The 21,794-nt window shown below is 36.1% G+C and overlaps 1 pseudogene; it reads left to right on the forward strand.

Moving 5' to 3' along the window:
- Positions 1 to 443: 443 nt before the first annotated feature.
- Positions 444 to 562, forward strand: LOC120607490 (uncharacterized; annotated as a pseudogene).
- Positions 563 to 21,794: the final 21,232 nt, after the last annotated feature.

The following is a 21,794-nucleotide window of genomic DNA, read 5'->3' on the forward strand; positions in this document are numbered from 1 at the left end:
AATGAATGCTAGAGTAACCGGGAGGATCACTTCATAAATTATATAAATGTCAAAGAAAAATTTTTTTTAATAAAAATAAAAAATAATAAAAAAGAAAATACTATGAACAATTATATGCCAACAAATTGGACAATCTGGAAGAAATGGAAACATTTCTAGAAACACAATCTTCCAAGACTGAGTGAAGAAGAAACAGAAAATCTGAACAGACTGATGACTACTAACAAAATCAAATCAGTAACCAAAAACCTCTCAACAAATGAAAGTCCTGGACCAGATGGCCTCACAGGTGAATTTTACCAAAAATTGAAAGTATAACACCTATTCATCTTAAACTATTCCAAAAAATTGAAGAAGAAGGAAGTTGCCCAACTTCATTTTACGAGGCCAGCATTATCCTGCTTCCAAATCGGACAAAAAGACACTATCTAAAAAGAAAATTAGTCTGCGGCCATGCTACCCTGAACAAGCCCAATCTTGTCTGATCTCGGAAGCTAAGCAAGGTTGGGCCTGGTTAGTACTTGGATGGGAGACCACCTAGGAAGACCAGGTGCTGTAGGTGTAAAGAATAAAAAAATATGGATTGTAAGCTGACAAGGTACTTGCAATCTGTGAGGTCAACCAAGGGTTGCCTTGCCTAAAAAATAATAATAATAAAATAAAATAATAAAAAAAGAAAATTATAGGTCAAAATTCCTGATGAAATATAGATGCAAAAATCCTCAATAAAATATTAGCAAACTGAATTCAGCAGCACTTTACAAAGATAATACACTGTAATCAAGTGGGATTTATTCCTGGGATATAAGGTTGGTTCAATATCTGCAAATCAATTAATGTGATACGCCACATAAAATGAAGAATAAAAATCATATGAGCATATCAATAGATGAAGAAAAAGCAATTGACAAAATTTAGAATCCATTTATGATTAAAAAAATACCTAGGAATAAAGTTACTCGAGAAGGTAAAAGACATCTACTTGGAAAATTATGACATTGAAAAAAAATTAAAGAAAATACAAATAAATGGAAGCATATACTATGTTCATTGACAGGAAGAATTAACAACATTAAAATGTCCCAAAAGCTACCCAAAGCAATGCACAGATTCAATGCAATCTCTATCAAAATACCAATGGCATTTTTCACAAAACTAGAACAAATAATCCTATAATATACATGGAACCACAAAAGACCCTGAATAGTTAAAGCAATCTAAGAAAGAAGAACAAAACTAGAGGTATCACACTATCTGTTATTGACATATACTATAAGGCTAAAAACCACTGATACTGGCATAAATATAGATGCATAGATCAATGGAACAGAATAGAAAGCCCAGAAATGAATACCTTCATGGTCAATTAATCTATGACAAAGAAGGCAGGATTATACAAAGGGATAAAGACAGTTTCTTCAATAAACGGTTGGGAAAACTGGACAAATACATGCAAAAAATGAAACTAGACCACCTTCTTACATCATATATAAGAATAAACTCAAAATGGATTAAAGACTTAAATATGAGACTCCAAACCATAAAACTCCTAGAAGAAAATATAGGCAGTAAACTTCTGACATGGCTCTTAGTAATATTTTTTTCGATATGTCTCTTGGGCAAAATGAATGGGACTATATCAAACTAAAACAGTTTTGTACAACAAAGGAAACCATCAATAATCTACTGATTGAGAGAAAGTGTTCACTAATGATACATTTCATAATGGGTTAATATCCAAAATTTATAAGAAACTTATACAAATTAACATTAAAAAAAACCCCACAAAAAATAAAAACAAAAACACCCCAATCCAATTAAAAACTGAGAAGAGGACCTGAATAGACAGTTCTCCAAAGAGGACATACGGTTGGCCAATAGGCATATGAAGAGATGCTTAACGTCACTAATCATCAGAGAAATGCAAATTAAAACTATAATAAGATATCACCTCACATTTGTCAGAATGGTTATCATCAAATGAAGAAACAACAAATGTTGGTGAGGATGTGGTGAAACGGGCACCTTCATGCACTGTTGGTGGGATTGCAAATTGGTACAGACACTATGGAAAACAGTATAGAGGTTCCTCAAAACATTGAAAATAGAATTACCTTATGATCTAGCAATTCCACTTCTGGGTATTTATCCAAGGAAAACTAAAATACTAATTCAAAAAGATATATGCACCCTATGTTCACTGCAGAGCTATTTATAATAGCCGAGATATGGAAGCAGCCTAAGTGCCCACCAATAGACGATTAGATAAACAGTAAGTGCTACATATATACAATGGCATATTACTCAGACATAAAAAAGAATTAAATCTTACCATTTGTGATAACATGGACATAGAGGATATTATGCTAAGCGAAATAAGTCAGATGCAGAGAAATACTATATGATTTAACTTATACATGGAATCTAAAGAATAAAATAAACAAACAAACAAAACAGAAACAGAATCGGAGAACAAATCAATGGTTGCCAGTAGAGAGGAGGGTTGAGGGGCATGGGTAAAAAAGGTAAAGGGAATAAGAAGTACAAATTGGTAGTTACAAAATAGTCACAGAGATGTGAAGTACAGCATAAGGAATATAGTCAATATTATAATAACTATATATGCTGCCAGGCAAGTACTAGACTTATCAGGGGGATCACTTTGTAAATTATGTAAATGTCTAACCACTGTGCAATACCCCCAAAACTTGTATAAAATAAAATTGAATGTCAACTGTAATTGACCAAAAAAAAAAAAAAAGATTATCAGCCCCAAAGAAAAATAGGCCAAGGATTTATAAAAAAATTTTACAAGAAATATGCATGGCTTTCGAACAAACAAAAAGGTGCTTTTCCCATTTATAACAAAAAAAATATAAATTCAAACTCTAAGAGATATAACTATAATTTTGATAAACTGCTGTTAGGGAGGGAATGTGGAGAAATAGGTACTCCATGCATTGTTAGTGAGAATAAAAACTGGTACTACTTCTTTAGAACAATCTATTAAAATTTAAAATGTGCACGCATATCCTTTAATTCAGTGAGCTCACTTATATAAACTTACCTTATACATACCGTCACATGTGTGTACAAAGATGTATGTGGAAGAAATATCCTGCAACATTATTTGGGGAGTAAAAGTCTGAAAGAATCTAAATGCCTGTCAATAGAAGGAATGAATATTAAACATGGTTATTATGTAAATTGAAAAATCACCCAGAATGATACTATAGATTGTTCTCAGACACATATATGTATGTTTGTCTGAAAGGACATCGCAATTTCATGATAGTGCTTGACTCTGGAGATAGGAGGAAGGGAATAAAATTGGCTGTGAAGGTCAGAGAATATTTGAACTTAATCTGTAACATTTTACTTCTTTCATGTAAGAGAAAAAAACAGCTATGACTAAAGTGCTCTTATCAGCTCTGGATGGTGGGAACTTCACATATTACACTCTTACTTTTCTGTATTTTTCCAAAGAGCACCATACAGATCAATGGTATAAGATTATATCTTTTGTGTGAAAAGGTGGACGTGTGCTTTTTTACGTGTGAAGTTTTTCTGAAAAGAGAGACAAGGTGACAGTGGCTGAAGTGAGATCGGGGTGGGAGGGAGATGCATTTTTCACTGCACCTTCTTACTATGTATGTACTTAACCATTTGAATGTATTACTTAAAAATAATAATTATAAAGAGCAAACAAACAGAAAGCCAGTTCAGTATGCTTTAAGAGCCTCTTGTACTTAGGGAGGAAGGTAAGCACAGGCCTGCCCTCTAGGTCAAGAGTACTTAGTGTTCCTAGGAGAAGAAAGGACTTCTTTTTGTTTTCTAAATCTTTGCCTGAAGGAAGTAAGGGAGGGATAGACAGAAAGAGATATGCATGCTCTCCATCCTGGCAGTGCGGGCCTTGCTGAGAACTGCGAGCAGCTAATAAACAGCAATTATGTAGTGAACAAGGCAGAAAAAAAAAAAAAACACTGAAAAACATCCAGTATGGCAAAGATAGATATATATTAGGGTGGTGAGAAGGAAGCCCCACGGCAAGGCAAACTTTCAGATGGTTATCCTATTTTCAGTGTCAGAGTCCATAGTAAGAATACAAAAACAAACTGTTCCATCAACGGAAAACAGACAACAAGTAATGGAACCTTAAAGACATTATGCTAAGTGAAATAAACCATTCACAAAAGGACAGATGCTATGTGATTCCACTTCTATGAGGTCTGCAGAATAGTCAAATTCTGAAAAACATGAAATAAAGTCAGGGTGCCAGGGCCTGGGGTGGAGGTGGAGATGGGAAGTTAGTGTTTTAATGGGGGCAGTGTTTTAGTTGGAGAAGATGAAACTGTTCTGGAGATGGATGGTGGTCATGGTGGCATAGGAGGGTGCATGTACGTAATGCCACAGAGCCGCAGACTTAAAAATGATCAAAATGGCAAGTTTTATGTTATGTATGTTTTACCACAATTAAAAAAAAGTTACCCACCTTATAAGACTAAAACCTTTAACTGGACATTTAAAGATACAATACTTAACCAGTCTTATTGCCTCACAATGTTTAATCAAACCCTCTTTGATTTTTTCCCTATAAATTTTCTGCCAAGAACATGAAATTCAACTTTGACATTCATATATACACATGCACACACATGTTACTAAAGACACATACATAACACAATATAATATTAATGTAAGGAGGAGGTAAGGGAACTAAAAGTTAAATCAAGCTGTATTCAGAGTTGGCAATACACTGTCAGCCCTGTAGGCAGACCAAAGGAAACCTGTAGAACAAAGGAAGATTTCTGTTGGGATTGCTAACAAACCATGTCCCCACACCTTGAAGGGAAAACAGAGTCTTTAAGTCTCACCCGAAACAAAACAAAATCATTCATTCCTTACAGCTGAAACCATGGGAACATACGGGTCAAAGGCTGGGAATTGCCAGCCGGCCTTTCCCGCTACATATTCTGCTCCTTTCACCCTGTATGCCCATACCAAAGGAAAATGGATAAACAAAGTCTTGTAAACTGTAATTCATAGAAATTAAGAATGAAATATAAACTGAAATCCCCGAGCACTCGGAGTCCCTCTCAGTGTCCTTTTCTCTGTCTCTCTCATTGTCTCTGTCTCTCTGTCTCTCTGAGTCTCTCTCAGGCTGTCTCATTATCTGTCTCTGAGATGAGACCACGCTCTGTCTGTGGAGCGTTACCCCTTCTCTAATCAACTTTCCTTTTGCCTTTGACTCTGGCGTGCGTTTGAATTCTTTCTTGCGCTCAGCCAAACACCCTCTCAGTGCAGGGCTACTCGGGGGAATTTGCTCTGTCCTGCTCAATATAACATAACAACATAGATATGTGTATATATGTGTATGTATGTATATACATATATATGTAAAACTAACAACAACAACAAAACCAAACTAAAAACAACAAGCAAGTTTTAAGAGGGGAAGGCAGTAAGTCTTACTCAGATTTCCTTCACACAAGCTCAAAACATCCAACAAACCTCTTTCTGTTTTCTTTAGTGGCGGCCAGAATTGTTGCAACTGTGAGAATCCTCTCCCTCCACACTCTTTTCCCACATCTCCACACCAAGGCCACACCTCTTGCTGACATTCAGGGAGATAGCATTTCATACTTTTTGACCTTTTCACCAGTGTCCTAACTGAATTTCTTTCCAAAGGCAGTGTCATAATATGTGTGAGTGATGTGTCTTGAGCTCTGGGCTTTAGGGAGAGTCTTGGCCTTTGGACTTTGAACAGAACAAGGGCAGAGGGAGTCTGGTATCTGGAAGAGAGATTGGTGCTGCCTTGCTTCAGCCAAACTCTGGTTTTTAACTTCTATAACAATGGCCCAATCCCTGCCTGCCCCAATGCTGATCAGGCCACTTAATTCTGCTCTCACTTTGAATTAACGGTCTGAGCGAGAGCCAAGGTGTCGTGTGGCATGGCACCCTACTGGCCTCCATCAAGAAGAGGACGCCTCGGTGTGCCCAGTGGAGGCCTGTCCTCTAGACCTCTCGCCTCCCACTCAGTGCCACAGGATCACCACCTGGCCTAAGCTCATGGAAACGTCACTGCTGTCAGACTCAGAAAAGGGAGAAATGGAAACTCTTGATAGTGACTGAGGAATCTAATGAAAATATCCCTAATTTGGCTTGATCCTTGTCTAAAAGAATTTCTACTTCACTTGTTTATTTGGCTGGCAAATAGGAGTTCTGGCTTAGAAGGAGTGTTGGGGAGAAATAGACTATTATAACATTTGGGTACAATTTGAATCCTTTATACATTATTTTTTGTTTGTAACATCTTCAAAGAATCTCTAATAAATTGCCAGAAACATCACGACCTTTTGCTTTCACAGACCAAAAAGTCCTTCAGCACATCTTATTTTTTCTGGTGTTAACACAGAAAACAGGGCTCATTCTGGAGTCTTACATATCTCTAAAAATGCAGGCCAGAAGTAATATTTGGCTTCTTCCACACTTGAATCTGACTCTCTTTCTGGAAGAATTTGGGGAGGCAAGTGCTAATGTCACATCCCTTCTGAGGACTGAGAATTTGGGGGTGGGAACTAGCTCCCAAAGGAGGGAGAATAAACCAAGACAGGAAGGGGACCCATCAGTCTACTTGGGCTTTTTAGATGTCTTTGGAGACCTTGCCTGGAAGCAAAACGTTTTTCACCTTGGAGTAGAATAGTGCCTTGCCTTTATGTTTTTACTGCATGTAATTCTCTACACTGCCCCAGGACTGGTACCTTTTCCCCCTTATTCATTCTCCTCTATTTTTATCCTCCCCTATTTCACCTTAGTGGTACAAGTCTTCCAAAAAAACTGGTCAATGAAGGAAGTCCCGATGATTGGTTTATTCATTCACCATGTATTTGCAGAGCACGTAATATAAAAATTGCTACAGGTTTAAGTTTCATTCCATTAATTTAAGAGATGATATCATTTACATCTCATTTGAAAAGACTTTACTCACTTCAACTCAGCTATCTTTTTCTTTTCAATATAAAGTTGCTGGCATGTTATCAGATGATGTTCTGAGTCATGAGTCCACAGAGGGCCAATATACCTGACGCCTGGTGAAAGGCCAGCCACGTTGTCCTCACTGTAATTACTCCTTCCTTGGTAAGTGCAGAGTTCATGTTACCCCATGGTTCTCAACCAGCATCAATGTCTGCCTTGAAGTTGGAGCAGCATAGCTTTTTCCTGAGATTCAGATGCACTTACTTTTTCATGCTTTAAAAAACATTTTAACTTTACTAATACAGCTAAATAGACACTGTTTCTCCTTCCATTACTTCTTCTAGCTCCTAAAGCTGTATGCTTCCAGGGTTCTAAGGCTCCACCAGGCCCATCCCAGATCCACCATGGGGATAAGAAGTACACAGAAGCTTCAGCCTAAGTCCCATTACAGTGTGGACAATAAAAGAGGTTCTATGGAAAGTGACCTCACAGGATGATCAAATCATAAATGGGCAGGTCTTGGTGGGTAGTCATGTCTCAGTGTTACCAAAGAGAGGAGATCCCTTCCTGGTGCGTCCAGGTTCTTGATGTCTCGAACAAGGAATTGAGCAAGACACCCAAATACAGTAGGAAAGAAAAGCTTTATTAGAAAGGAAAGTACACTTCCAGACATGGAAGTGGGCCTGAGCAAGAGAAGCATGGCTCAAAAGGCCTGTTAACAAAGACTTCAAGGTTTTTATCTCTATTTGCTGTGGGTGGTTACTTTTCTTAGAGGAGTGGGTTTCCTTGATTGACAACTAAGATTGACAGGACTCAGTGATTCATCATTTGCTTTCTGCACATGTTTGTTCCCAATCTGTTACAATGATATTAATGAACTACTGGGCATATGCATCATATTATAATGATGATATAATGAGGCTCAGGTGAATTGAAGTTTGTTTGGGTCTTCATTGCGCAGGTGCGAGTGACTGGCTTAACCTGGTACCTAATTCTGCTTACTTGCTTCTTTGTGGGAGTTAAAAAAATGCCTTCTGGCTTGCTTAATGTGGGTGGGTTAGGGCGGACCCCTTCTAGGATAGAATGACCTCAACGTCTTTGCGGGTAGACCCGAAAGCCCCTAACTTTCCTGCCTAACTCTTTTTTAAGAGTCATGAACCCCCTTATTATTAGTATGAATGTTGAGGGATGAGAGGTCTCTTCTTCCGTATCTGCTTCCTGCTGAGAATGTCCCTGCCTACTGGGGTTTCATGGAGCTCTTTCCCTTTCTGCCTCCGTCAGGGCGAGGTCTTGGGTTTCCTGCTAAAATGCTGCCTCAGTCCCTAGACAAGAAAAAGAAGATACACACTTATTATTTAAATCATATATCTATTAATTTCTATTATTGATTTGCCTATTAAATGAGTAAAGGGAAACAGGCTTCGTTAATATATTTCTTGAAGAGTGAAAAAAAAGAAAAGAACTTTGGCCTGAAGTCCCCTCTTCTCTCAGACTCTAAGGGCCCTGTCTGGCTTAATACCATCTCTGCTAACAATGGGCTGATGACCCTTATTAATAGCCAGAGGATCTGAGTCACGACTTTCGGGGCAATTATCAGGATTTGAGAGAGAGGGCCTTTTTCCCAAAGAAAGGTGGAAACTTAACTAGGTTTACTAAAAAGATTAAGAACTCTGCAAGAGATGTCCCATTTCATTTCCTGCTAGAAGATTAAGAATTTTACAAGTGGTGTCCTGTATCACCAGGCATATAACTTCTTTAGTAAAAAAAAAAAAAAGGCTTATTTTTGCTTTAAGCAAGCCCTGTCCATCGTTCCTGTGCATCTAGGTTCATGCCTCTGATGCCTCTTTTCAGATCCCTCCTTCTAAAGAGTCACCACCCTCAAAAGAACATAATCTCCTTAACTATTATTCTATAATTCCATCCCAACCCTGCTTTCTCTCACTCTCATGTTACCTTCCTTAACCTTCCTTCCTTAATTCCAAATTCATAAAAGAAGCTGCAAACTGTCACTTCTTGGAAGCATTTTTCTCAGTTTGTTGAGATCTTGCTTCAGACATATCCTCTGTTTGACTCAAATAAACTCATAAAAATTCTGTTCAGGTTTGGATGTTTCTTACCTCAATATCTGTCACCCTGGGGCCTGGGGGTCTGCTGTTCCCTCTCTAGTTCTCTCTTGTTGATGGCTTAGGGCTGGGTCTTTACTTGGTTTCCCTGTCTAGGCTTCCAGTTTCCTGTTGAGATTAGAGACTGTAATGCTTACATCTGCCCAGTATTGGTTCCTTTAGGTAACCCTCACTAGTTTTATGTGATGCTGGTGAGGCTCTCAAGGCTGACCTCCATCTCCCTCCTAACCCCCAAGTAATAAAGTGTGAGCATGTGACCTAGGCCGAACAGTCAGAGAACTCTGTCCTCCCTAGCTGTGGTGGCTGGTTCAGGGTTAGCTATAGAATCCATGTCAGACCAATTAGAGCCTTCAGACTTCTTTTTTTCTTTTTCTTTCTTTCTCTCTTTCTTTCTCTCGTTTCTCTCTCTCTCTCTCTCTCTTTCTTCTTTCTTTCCTTTTTTTAACTAAAGTTACCTGTAAAAATGGTCTCTGTTCATTAGGGCTACTAAGCTTGGAGAAAGTGACACAGGGACAGCTAACAACTCTCTTGCCTGTGGCAACAGAGCCTATATACAGGTTAAAGTCAAGCAGAAACAAGCAAAGTCAGAAATAGTGTGATGGATTGGGTTACTGCTTCAACTTTTCACTGTCTCCCTGAAATTATATATATAGATGGAGAGATCTATCACCTGTCTGTCTGTCTGTCTACCTTATCTATCATCTATCTATCATCTATCTATCTATCTATCTATCTATCTATCTATCTATCTATCATCTATCTATCATCTCTATCTATCATCTATCAATCATCTATTATCTATAGAATCTTTTGCCATGTTGATGCCAGACAGCTGCACAAAGTGGAAGTCCAAAGAGGGCCCCCGATCCTGGAGCTCTGGTGACTGGATTCTTGTCCTATGTCATGAGAAAGAATTCAAGGATATGACAAACAGCAAGCTGGAAAGTGCAAGTTTTATTAAAGCAAAAGTACACACTTAAGGAAAAGTATGGGCAGCTCGGAGAGTCTGCCCTGAGGTGACTGAATTACGGGCTTTTGTTTTCTTGCCTTAGGCATTGTCCCAAGGTTATCCGGCCTGCCTCCCAGTCTTGTCTTGTTTACCATGTCACATGGAGGGGAAGAGGCGGCCCAAGACTATCTATCTTGTTTCCTGGCCTTGGCTTGTTTCTCCTGCTGGAGTTTCATGCTTGAAATCGAAACAGGGAGAGGGCTGAGTAAGGGACTGATGAAAATTTCTAGAGCTGCACCCTGGAGGGGGTGAGGAACTTCCCTAGGCTAACTATTCTGCCTCAGTGTGACTTTGTAGTACTTCCCAGGAGAGTAAATGGAATTTATATCCCTGCCCATTGACTTTGGACTTGGCCATATGATTTTCTTTGACCAGTAGATTGTGATGGAAATGACCAGTGTGCCCAGTCTAAGCTAAGGTCTTAAGAGTTTCCACCAACCACTTTGGGTCTTCTGCCCTCTTCCATAAAAGGACCAGGCCCTAGGACGCTATTAAGCCTTCTGCTTTGGTCCCAGGATGAAGACACAGAAAAAATCTGTAGCCAGTTTGAAGGCTGGAGTCTAGCTGAATCCAGCCAAGCCCAGTCAGTATTAGCTTAATCATAGCCAATCTGTGGACCTGTGAGAATAAAATAAATATTTGTTGTTATAAGTCATTGAGAATTTGGGGATTATTTGTTACACCGCACGATAATAGCAAATCTGACTAACATAGATGGCAAGTGAAAAGTTCTGAGTACATTATTTAAACCACTAGTTCCCATTGCATCTGAAGTCAATACCACCAAATAGCGTGGGTTGAGCTTCTATTATTAGGAACCAAAAAAAGTCCTGACCAATGCAAAAAGCTTTTCCTAAGCTCCTAGGTTGTTGTCATATTACCTTGACAAGTCACTACCAAATCTGTCTCCCAGAATATTTGTTCTGTATGTCAGCTGGGATCCTGACATTAATAGTCAACTCATCAGCGATTACACTGTTGCCGCGGCCTTACCTTTACTCTCACCCAGTTAATACTCTTAACTCCGTTGCTGTATCTAGCTGCCGATAATCATTCGTCCCTTATCCTCAGGGCTGACATCTGCCTATAGTTGCACTTTGGCATGACTTCTGGATGCTCCCTTTTTTAGGTCCAGCTTCCTCAGCTGGGTCTGTTTCTTCAACTCCTTTGGTTTACTTAGCATTTGGCTACACCCTTGCCTGCAAACTTACACATCTCAAACAGAATCCACTCCTTCTTTGATAATGTTAATATGGCAAATATTTATTTAAAAAATAAATAAATATTTATTTTTCCTTAATTCAGGATATTACCTTTGACTTTACTTCATATAGAATGTTCCTTTCTAACCTACCTGAATTCTATTCTGGAGTTAAGCTCACGAGGATAGGAAATCTAAAAACGTAGATCATTTTGTCTGAATCTAGAAATGGGAGCATGGAAAGCAAAAATGGTGGGTGTCCCTCCATGGAACAGGTGCATAGCTCCAATAAAATCCACATCTTATCAGGGATTATTTCTATAACATAGATGACATTAAGCCAAAAGTGTAGATTGCTCTTCAGACTCCTTAATTCTTTTTAATATATATATATAATTTGCAGAAATTTATAAGATTTTTTAAAAATTTAAGCACAAATAATAATATACAAAACACAAATAATGTAACTAAAGTCTCTATTCTCCCAATCCAATATTTATAACTATTACACTTTTGTCATATGTACCTCATCTTTTTTTCTCCAAAGAAATAAAACATTATGAATATAGTTAAAAATCCCTTTAACTATCACTCTAGTTCTATTCTTTCTCCCTCTCCATACTATGAGCAGGTAAGTTTTTCTTTTTACTTCAAATCAATGCCATTTTCCTATTCATGTTGTTTTGCAACTTTTTAGTCCATGTATTTTTGAGATCAATGCACACTGATCTACATAGATCTAGTTTATTCCTTCTAATGACATACAGTATTACAATGTATAATTGTACCATATTTTATATATACATTCCTACACTGATGCATACATATTTAGGTTGTTTCCAGTTCTCTTGCTATTACAAAGAATGTTCTATGAACATTGTTGTACATGTTTTCTAGTGCAAAAGCTGATCATGTTACTCAGCATCTCTTACTTCCTCCTGAAAAATGCAAGAATCTTAGCACCTTGTAATCCTATATACCACCACCCTATCTTACCTGCTATTTTGTGAGATACTGTAGTTCCACTTTCCTTATATATTCACCCTCAATGTAATATACAGTTATGTAGTGAATGCATATTTAGATTTACTTAATGTTTTACCAGTTTATTTGCTCACTATTCTTTCTAGCTTTTTTTTTGTTTTCTGGAGAGATCAGTTATTATTTTCTTTTGTATGCATATATATGTGTGTGGGAACTAGATAACGCAAGTAAAAATTTATGAAGATGGTGACGGAAGGAAATCTAACTTTGGGTGGTGAACGCACAATGCAATATATATATGACATATTATTGAAAATTGTGCAGTTGAAACTGATTTTATTAATCAATGTCACCCCAATAATTTTTAATAAAAATAAATATATATGAAAATATGCACATACTATAGTATTTATGTATGAATAATATGATGTCTGAGATAAACTTCCAATTAATCTGGGAAGGATAAAAGTGGATGAGGACATAGATGAAATAAGACTGGTTGTGTACTGACAGTTATTAAAGCTGGGTTATAGATACAAGGAGCTTATGCTATTTGATCTATTTTTTGTTAAAGAATTTAGAAAAAGGAAAAAGCACTGTCTGGAACTAGAGGTCCTAGGCCCCTGTAGTCATCCAGTAGCTGACTAGCTGTGCCATTTTTTAAAAGTCACTTTCCTCCTCTGGGCCTCAATTTTCTTCTCTCTAAAATGATCACATTGGACCAGATGATTTTTAAGATTCCTTCCTGCTTCGACATAATGAGAGATATCTTACATCTTTTTTGTTGATGTTTGTTTTTATTGAGATATGTTTTTTATTTTTCACTGTATTTAGTTGATCTTTGTTTTTTTATTCATATAACATGATTCACCATTTTAAGGTGTCCAATTCAGTGGTTCTCAGTATATTTACAAGATTGTGTAACCATCATCTCCATCCAATTCTATAACATGTTCATTACCGTCAAAAGGAATCTCATACTCGTTAGCAGTCACTCTCCATTCTTCTCTTACCCCAATCCCCGGCAAACACTAACCTACTTTCTGTCTCTATGGATTTACTGTTCTGGACCTGTTATATAAATGGAATCATACCACATGCAGCCTTTTATGTCTGGTTTCTTTTACTTAGCCCAGTGTTTTCAAGGTGATTCACATTGTAGCGTTTATCAGTATTTCTTTCCTTTTTACGGGCAAATAATATTCCACTGCATATATAATATCGCATTTTGTTTAACTAATTATCAGTTGATAGATATTTGGGTTGTTTATACTTTTTGGCTCTTACAAATAATGATGCAATTAACTTTCATATATGTTTTTATGTATCATCAATTTTGTATCACTAGTTTTCTTTGGTATAAACTTAGAGATATTGCTGGGTCATATGATAACTTTATATTAATTTTTTGAGAAACTGCCAGACTGTTTTTCACAGTAGTTACATCATTTTACATTACCACAGAAATACGTGAGAGTTCCAATATTTCCACTTCTTCATCAATATTTGTTATTTTCCTTTTTTTTTTTTTGATGATGCAGTAAAGTAAAATTTTTTTGAGAGATTTTTTAAATTAAATTTATTGGGTTGACATTGATTAATAAAATTATATAGGTTTCAGGTGTACATTTCTATAGTATATCATCTGTATATTGCATTTTTTTTTTCACCACCCAAAGTCAAATCTCCTTCCGTCACCACATATTTGACCCCCTTTACCTTTTTCTACCTCTTCCTCCCTCATTTTCCTCTGGTAACCACTAAGCTGTTGTCTGTATCTATAAGTTTTTGTTTGTTTGTTTGCCTTGTTGCTTTCAGTTTTATATTCCACATATGAATGAAATCATATAGTTCTCAACTTTTTCTGTCTGACGTATTTGTTTTTTTAAGTATAGCCATTCTAATAGGTATAAAGTGTTATCTCATTGCAGTTTTGACTTGCATTTCCCTAAAGACGAATGATGTTGAGTATCTTTTCATATGCTTATTGGCTATTTGTAGATCTTCTTTGGAGATGTGTCTACTCAAATCCTTTATCCATTTTTAAATGGAGCTATTTGTCTTTTTATTGTTGAGTTGTAAGAATTCTTTACATAGCCTGGATCCTAGATCTTTATCAAATATATGATTTCAAAATTTCCCATTTTGTGAGTTGTCTTTTCACTTGTTTGATACACAAAATCTTTAATTTCAATGAAGTCCAATTTATTTTTCTTTAGTTCTTTAGGTATCATATCTTGAGACTGTAGCCTAACTGGAGAATATAAAGATTGAAATCTATGTTTTTTTTCTAAGAATTTTATAGTTTTACTGTTTACATTTAGGCCTGCAATCCATTTTGAATTAATTTTTGTATATGGTATTAGGTAGGGGGTCTAAATTCATTATTTTGCATATGGCTATCTGTTGTACCACCATCATTTGCTGAAAAAACTATTCTTTCTCCACTGACTGGACTTGGCACCCTTGTCAGAAAGCAATTCACTATAGATATTTCAGTTTATTTCTGGACTCTCCATTCTATTCCATTGACATATATATATGTCATATATATATATATATATATATGTCATATATATACATATATTCTTATACTGGTATCACACTGTCTTGATTACTGTAGCTTTGAAGTAAGTTTTGTTTTTTTTTCCTTTGAAGTAAATTTTGAAGTTGAGAATTGTGAGACTTTCAACATTTTTCTTTTTCAAAATTGTTTTGACTATTCCATGTCCCTTGCTTTTTCATGTGAGTTTTAAAATCGGTTTTCTATTTCTGCAATAAAAGTAATTGGAATTCATAAATCTAACTCGTACCAAACTTCTCCATGAGGACTGGCAACTTGTCTAACTTGGTCACTGTTTTATCTCCAACACCCAGCACAGGGCCTGACCCAGAGTAGATACTCAATATTTAGAGAATAAAAAATTGTGCAGTTTAAAAAATAGCAATAAAATGTACTCAAGCCAAAAGATATTAATGGAATATCGAGCTACCTGATCAAACTTCATCATTTCTTTCTTTTTTTTTTTTTAAAAAAAAACAAAACACCTGTGTATCTATCCCTAAACAATACATTGGTTAGTTTTGCCTATTTCCTAACTTTTGTATAAATGAAATCATATTGTATAAACTCCTCTGTGACTTGTTTATTTCAAAGCACATTATGTTTTGAACTTCATCACGCTAATACATGTAGCTGTTGTTTATTCATTAATTTTCACTGCTTATTCTATTATATAAATATATAGCACCTTATTTATCCATTTGGTTTGTTCCATAATGAGCCATGGTTCTATAATGAACTATGATGCTATTAGATGTTCCTGTATGTTTCTGAGTCATAGGATATTTGCATATTCACCTATACTTGTTAATCCAAATTGTTCTCCAAATTGGTTATAAAAATTTACACTCCCATCTGAGTAGGTGAGGATTCTTACCATTGTCTTTTGCATTTTATGCCTTCCTTTTGGGTCCAGTTTCCTTCTTCCTGAAGTATACACTTTAGTTGTTTATTTTATTTTATTTTTTTCAGAGAAAATCTGTGAATGTTAAGCTGTCCTGGGCTTTGTCTTATTGAAAATATCTCTATTTTTCCTACACTCCTTGAATAAGAATTATTCTGAACACAGGATTCCGGATTGACAGTATTTTTTGTTTTTCTCTCATCACTTTGAAAATATTATTCCATCATCTTTGGTCTTTATCGTTTCTTCTGATTGTAATTCCTTTGTCTTTTGTCTCTGGTGGATTTTAAGATCTTTGTCTGTGGTGTCTGCAATTTCACCATGACATTTCTGGATGTGAATTTCTTTTTGTTTATTGTACTTGGCACTCATTGTGATTCTCGAATCTGAGGATTCATATTGTTCATCAGTTCTGAAAAATTATCAGTGATTATCTTTGAATATTGATCCTCCTCCATTCCTTCTCTTTTCTCTTTCTATTATTAGAGTTATAGTGAATATATTATCCTCTTTGTTTCTAAATCCTCATTTTTTTCTCTTTTGTTTTGTGTTGCCTTCTGGGTAAATCCATCCAGTCCATTGGTTTTCTTCAACTATGTCTAATCTGATGTTCAATTTATTCACTAAGTTTTTATTTATAATTTTTAGAATTTGATTATTTTGCATTTCTACTTGTTCTTGTTTCATTGACTCTTGTTATTTCTTATATTTCTTTTAGATGTTATAATTTTAAAATACTTATTTTATCATCTCAATCTCCAAGGCAAATGAAGCTTAACTTACTTTTACTACAGTAGTTTTTCTTCCTTTTGTGTTTCTAGCACCTGGAAATCTAACTTTCTTTTTTGAATATTCAGCCTTACATATAAAAGAAAACATGTTGAATTTATTCAGCAGTTCTAGGTGTTTGTTGCAGGAGAATTTTGAGGTCATCTGGTCTGCCAACTTGCCAAATTTGAAGTCTATTAATTAACTGTATGTAAGTGGGTATGTTTTAATTTAAAAAATTTAATTGTGGTAAAAAACACATATAAAGTGTATTAATTAACTTTTAGTAGGATGGTAAAACTACAAAGAGAATGCCCTTTTTTAGTTGCAGTATTAGGAAGGACTTTTTAATAGGCTAATAGGAAGCAAAGATTTTCCAAGGGAATGAAAGAGAGGCAGGGAGTGAAGGACATATTCTGGGAATGGTAGATAGTTGGTTTGGCTGGATCACAGTATAGAGTTCATGGAGTAATGTGAGCAAATTTCTAAAATAGTAAATTGGAGACAGACTGTGGAGGGTCCTGGCTTTCAGCTTGAGGGAATTTGAAGGTTTTTGAACTAAATTCATTTTGAAAGTTAGTCTTGGCAGCAGAATATAGAGTGGTTTGGAGGGAGGTGAGATCGATGACAGGGAGACCAATTAGGAACTTATTGCAATAGCCCAAAAAGAAGGTACGAAGGCCTGACAAAGGCTCAGAGCTGTTGAAATGACCAAAGCATAATTGTAGGTATTGACCAAATTGGGGCCAAGAGACGATGCCAATATAGACATATGACACAGCAGCATTCTCTAGAGCTAAGTTGCTTCCCAAAGGAGTAGCATTATAGACTCTTAAATGTGCTATTTATAAAATGTCTGCTAATTAGCCTCTTGAGCCAGCTGAAGCTCTCCTGTGATTGAACCCAAGCTTGAATAGCATGCCTCGGTGTGGTTTGAAAAATGGTTTTGAAACAGGGAAAGTAGAGTAAAACAGAAAGACTCCTGGCTCTATAGAATTTAAACAACTGTTCTTAGCATTGGCAGAAAGAGTTTTAAGTGGTTTACATCTATTGTTAACATGATCTTCTATAATCATTGCTCTGGCTATTGATCTTCACATTTCTTAGCAATGCAATTTAATCACCTGTTCCCACTGAGCCAGATATCCAATAGGTGGCAAGCCAAATATCCAATAGGTGGCAAGCCAAATTGTCTTGGTTTGCACTTGTTTTCACATTACTCTGGTATGTCCTAAGGTTATTTTCATGTTTTCTGTGTGCGAGTCTCCCTTTCCCAAATTGTTGTGGATTGTGTTATAACTTGTTTCTTAATTGGCTAAATTTAAATAAACACCAGCTGTTTAGAGATGCCACATTTAGTATTTAATTGATGAACGAACTAATGAAAATCAGTAGAACAGAACCGTGAAGCTAAGAAGTTTATTGCAAAAGAACTCGAATAACTTGATTCTGAGAATAGGTGATTAAGATGTGGGTGTGGAGAGAGGGAGTTATTAAGCTAGAAAAAAACCAGAAAGTAAAGCCAAATATTGCAGTTCCTTACTAAATTTATGACATCTACATAGATTTTGCATTAAATTTTTATATATTCCTTCATGTGCTCTCTAATTGCTAGTGTTGCTCATTATGGGACAACTGGCATTTCACATACTTCACATTTTTTTGTGAGCTTGTTCCACAGTAACTTTTAAATTCATACTCTTGATGCCTATCATAGTTCTTATTACATAGTAAATATTCAATAAATCTTGTTAAGCAGATGAGTGAATGAATGAGTGATGCTATTAAAAAGGAACTGGATGATATTTTGAAATCACATTTAGACACTACTAAAAGGCATTAAGACATCTTTGCCTTTCTTTTCTCCCTTTCTTTCTTTCTGTCAACATTTATTGAGCACTCAATACAAGCCAAGCACAGTGTTACATGCTGAAAGTTGCAGTGATTTACTCTTTCACCTTGAAACAATTTGGCAGTTGATGAAAAGCTGTAAAGTTTGTTACTTAAAAATATCCAGTACTTAGATTGGATGATATGGTACAAGGCTTACAGTTTTATTATTGCTCTGGGTTTATACTTCATAGGACCATTAGATTTCAAAAAAAAAAATCTTATTGTCTTTGGCAGTGATAGCTAATTTACAATTTTAAGTAACTAGCACTTGGACTAGGCATCCTTTACCTGGGATTGAGTCATAAAGGTAAATATATAGTTTTGGAGGGGGAGGGGCAGTCCTCTGGCAACTTGTAAATATAGTGTATGTATTTATTTTTCTGAGGGTTATAGATTCTCAAAGGAGTCTATAACCCAAAAAATGTTAATAGCAACTCTGTGTGCTTTGCTACATAGTCTAGTAGTTAAGTGCTTGGGTACTATAGTTATAGTCCCTCTGTTTGAATCCTGGCTCTGCTATATAATGGCTGTGTGACCTTAAACAAATCACTTAATCTCTTTGTGCCTCAGTTTCCTCATCTGTAAAATGTAGATAACAAGAATACTATGACATGGGGTTGTAGTAAGGATTACACAGATATTCTCACCACTATATATACATACACACACACACACACACACACACACACGGATTTTAATCTTCACTACAACCCCATGACATAGTACTATTGCATACATGTACATAACTCAGAAAATGCTCAGCACATAATATTTTCTATGTAGTAGCTATTGGTATTATAATTATTACATAGATGTGGCATCGATGACAATGATGGTGACAATCATGATGACTTATACCTTCTTGAGGCCACTAGGAGTGAATGCAAATGAACAGCCAAAAGAAATGTTGAATAACCAGCTGACCATTCCAGGTATAGTTAATACAGCCTTTCTCTTCTCATACTTTAAAGCCAGCCAGGCTCTTTAACCTGGGTAATCTGACTCAACTGCTAAAATGAGTGTATCAAGTTGAATTACAGTGGCAAAAGCAATTTGCTATTTAGATTTAACTAAAATGTATATAGATTCTACTTTTTAGCCTGAGATGAAACTGACTCATTGCCACTGTTCTATTTTTTTTATCCCATGGAGTGTGCATTGTCAATGCTCTACCAGTGATAAAGGTGAACAGCGAAATGTGGGTTTTTGCTTAGCTACCCTAAAGCATCTCTCTTGCAGTTCTCCCACAAAAGACTGGCAATTGGAGAAATGTTTTCTTTAAGTCCTGATCTCCACCCACTGACCTCCACCGCTGAAAGGGTTAGTTGAATTAGATTAGATTAGATTAGATTAGAATTCTTTCCAAAGGTCTTTATCTTTTTCTAGTATTGAAATACCAATGTTTTCTTTAGATAATTGAATTTCAGGGTTATTTATTTACCTTTGTTGGGTCAGTTTTGCCTCCTCACATGCCTGAGAGTGATTTTTCCTATATGTTATTTTTGAGGTCTCTACTTTTCTCTTTTTTTTCCTTCCTACTTTTTTTTTCTTTATCCTTTCCTTGCACAAATAATCGCCAGTTCCTGCAGTGACCGCCCCCAGGAACCTGCTTCCCACAACAGTGGCTACTTCTCTCTCTGGGCTTTGCCTCTGGAAACAAATCTACTGGGGGAAACTCCTTAAAAAAAAAGTGCCAAGATGAAATTGTGTAAAGTGATTTTATTCAGCTTTTAAAGTGATTTTATTCTAGCAGACTTAAAATCTGATTGATCTTTAGATAATTCTCTGACTCTTTTCAGGAGTGGAAGATTGAAGCCTAAGGTCAAACCCCTATTGCAGTGTTTTTTCCAAATGTGGTCCATGGGAACAGGACCAGCTACATAATTTGTGAGATGCAGTGCAAAATGAAAACGAAAGGCTTCTTGTTCAAAGTTATTAAGAATTTCTAGAAGGCAACAAGAGAACATTAAATCAAGTGTAGGGCCCTTTTGAGTACAGAGCCCTATGCAAGTGCACAGGCCATACATCCATAAAGCCAAGTCTGTGTGGAGCCCATAGCATCAGAATTTCTGGAATCCAACAGGTGAAAGTCTAATTAATGGGACCAACCAGCGAACCAATGAATTGGACTCTCTGGGGATACTGTTTGAGAATCAACATTCTTAAAAGGCTTTCCAGATGTGGATTTTGTACACAAAAAGATTGAAAACCTCTGACCTATTTTCTCCATTTGCTTGGGAAGAAGAAAAAGCAGTTTCTGTCTTTTAAAAGTGTTTGGCTTGCTTGCTTGGATAGCTGCCCAAGGCAGCTGAGAGCACCTACGACCTTCACATTTCTTTTTGCTCTCACACGTTTTATGCTTCTTTCTCTCCTTTCCTCTTCCATTCTGCACTTGTTTTGGACCTATCAGTGGTACCCCAGGCATGGCTAAACTTGGTTGATAATAGCTACAAATTATTAAACAAAGAGAAAGTTTGAGAGGAAGGAGTAAGACTTTCAATGGTCTGGGCACTTTTTCTGAGGGAATTATGTCTTTTTGTCAGAATCCCCCTTTCTTAACCAGTTTGCTTTTACTTCTAACATGACAGAAAACGATAAAAAATCAGAGAAACATAGCTATGTGAAAAATGGCGATCCCACAGTCCCACCCTCAGGGACTATTTGGTCACATTTATTGGAACATTTCAGATTCCTCCACAGTAAATGCCTGCCTCTTGGAACTTATTCCTGCAAATTGTTACTTGACCAAATTGCAACACCAAGGGCTCAAGAATTCATCCTGGGTCACTTGAAGAAATAATTCTTATCAAATTACTCTAAGCACCTGGTTGTAAAATCTGAGTTTAGCTGTACATCATTTAGATATCTCAAGTTCAATAAACCTCTTTATATTATGGATTTTAAAGTTTAGCCCAGCAAATCCTTTTTTTTTGGCTCACAGTTTTCTCTGTGTGAGTTATTGCTTAAGTAGTCACTAAGCCGAACAGAAGCTATCTTGGGTTTTTTGTTAATGAAAAGCTGACAGATTATTAATTAACAGGTGCTTCTAAACTACTTATAAAACTACTTTTTTCTTTATTGATTTTCACCTCTATTTCTGTTTTTTTTTCCTCAGTATTTGTAGCTTCCTAAAACAAAAGCTTTATTACTCTGCATTCTTAAAATAGTAAAAACCTTTGTGTTTCTATTTCCATTCTCACAGCAAATGAGAAACTAAATGAAGATAATCTTTTATAACTTTGAAATATTACATAACCCTGGAATCCTTAAAAAAAATTTTCTGCTTACTTTTCATTTTGGCAAAGGACTTATAGGCAAAGAACTTTTACAGTTCAATAAGAAGAAGAGAAACAACTCAATTTTTAAAAATAGAC

This window comes from Pteropus medius, unplaced genomic scaffold, assembly GCF_902729225.1.
Source record: "Pteropus medius unplaced genomic scaffold, Ma_sr-lr_union100, whole genome shotgun sequence".
NCBI classification, from domain to species: Eukaryota; Metazoa; Chordata; class Mammalia; order Chiroptera; family Pteropodidae; genus Pteropus; species Pteropus medius.